Raw genomic sequence first — 2,315 nt, forward strand, 5'->3', positions numbered from 1 at the left:
CTCTTTCATTTCTTCAGTGAAATTCATTCTAATGATAAACACAAACATTTTTAATGACCTCTGCTCTGGAGGCTTGGTTTTCACCATTGTAATGGTGCTGTTGTTTTTCCCCATTGCGTTGTATGTGTGCAGAGAATTGTGGGTAACTGGAGGTAACTGGTGAGTGCTGGGAAGGGTACATCAGCTGCGTCCCCCAAATTGCTCCAGACGTGGGCGTACAAAGAACCCTTCACTTAGTCTTTTTACCTTCTCAGGGTAAATGGTCACCCAGTCTGACCTGCTGGAAGACTGCCTGCTGGGGTCCCCTCTACCTGCGTCAGACCAGCAGCCACCTACCAGTTCGACCAGCAGGCCCGCCCCTCACCACCACCCAGACCATGCCCTACCAGTGGCACACCCTCCTACCACTGCTACCTGTCTAATGACCATGTTAAAACCTGAAAAGACTCTTGACTATCTGCCACTGTTAACTTTCATTACTCTGACCATCACTGCCATGACTGTATTAAGTTCTATTACACCATGATTAATATAATATATTATGATTATGAACAGAGCAGTTCAACAGTATAGATGGTTTGGTTACTTTTATCAATAATTTATAAATAGTTCTGACCAAAGGAGGATGGGTCGGGTCCCCCTTGTGAGTCTTGGTTCCTCCCAAGGTTTCTTCCTCCAGCTCTGAGGGAGTTTTTTCTTGCCACTGTTGCCGTTGGCTGCTCACTGAGGGTCTTCTTACATTAGTTTTTTCGGTCTTTTATTAATTACTAATTATGTAAAGCTGCTTTGTGACAACATCAGTTGTAAAAAGCTATACAAATAAATTTGACTTGACTTCGCATTCTGCAACGTACTGGCTGAGCAATGCAGCCTAGGCTTTCGTCTCTATGGTTTCTGCCATTTTCTGCACTGGAAATCTAAAAACTCAGGATCCTGAATGGCGCTGAATGGTTATGTGCCCCAGTTAGGATTGGCTAACCGTTCAGAGAAAAATGGGCTCTGCCTGGTTTTGAAAGCGGTCCACAGCCATGTGGGAAGAACCACTGAACAGGTTACCCTCCGTGCTCAGAACCATTCGGCCCTGCAGTGGAAAAGAGGCCACTGTTTTGGTGCTAATTTTATGGCTGATCGGTGTATGCCAGTGTATATAATCTGTATGACATCATGTAAACAGCGAGATACAGGCAGCAGACCCATTTTCAGGGGTGGACTGCGTTTTAGCAGCATTTCCATATTACACACTTCAAGTGGTTTCAAATAATTGAGGCGATTTGATTCATTTTCATCACATTTGTCATTTAGGAAAGCAAATTCAAGCAGAATCAAGTTTACAAAAGGACAGAAACTGGACGAGAAGAGGATGTGTGTTTTTTTTCTCTTTTTATTCACACCCATTTCTAGTCCACTATGTTAGAATGGCACATCAGCGTCACTCCCCTATGTTCCTATGTTGTTCGTTTGTACTTCTGTACACACTATAAAAAAAAGTCTATACATAATGCTTTAGAAATCAAGTGGGGTACAGAGCTGTATCCCACAAGAGAGCTCCCACAGCCACCAATTCACTACTGACCACCGGTCATCAGTTTATCCTTCTTTTTTCTCGGCTTTTTTTCTGTTTTTTTTTTTTTTATAGAAAAAAAGGTACACAAGGCATTTCTTTTCTACATAGTTGAGAAAGAGGCATTAAAAGGACATAGTTTGATGTCTGTAAAGCACTTACAACTCGGACAGAACCAAAAACAAAAGAGAGAAGAACAGATTATGGTTCAAAGAAAGGCGATTTTGTTTGGACACGAGAAACACAAACACAATGCCACATAAAAGTACCATTGACACAAAATGTGAAATTCTTCAATTTAGCATTTCATAGAAACAAAATTGCAAACTTTTGAAGTAAACAAATAGAATATGTACACTGAGGTAAAAACACATTGGTCTTCAGAGGAGGTATATTTTTTCTCTCTGGATTTCTTTTTTTCTGACCTTTTTAAAACGTATTAATTAAACCTTTCATCTTTTTTTCTTCTTTTAATCATTTCTTTAAAAAGCAAATGATGCAAACATCAGAAATCAGTCTCATGCAGTGCATCATTCTAAGAGGAATACAAAAACAAACCCCAAAAAAGAAAAAAAAACAAAAAACAACGTAGAATATAGTCAAACTTAGGCACCAAATAAAACTTGATAAAGCTTTCTTCTACCTTTCCACAATGTACTCACAATCAGCAGTCTCGCTCTCACACTCACACACACTCACACACACACTCACACACGCACGCACGCGCGTTGACCGAGTGAAAAGCACCTTGGTT

The sequence above is a fragment of the Salminus brasiliensis genome, chromosome 5, assembly GCF_030463535.1.
Source record: "Salminus brasiliensis chromosome 5, fSalBra1.hap2, whole genome shotgun sequence".
NCBI classification, from domain to species: domain Eukaryota; kingdom Metazoa; phylum Chordata; class Actinopteri; order Characiformes; family Bryconidae; genus Salminus; species Salminus brasiliensis.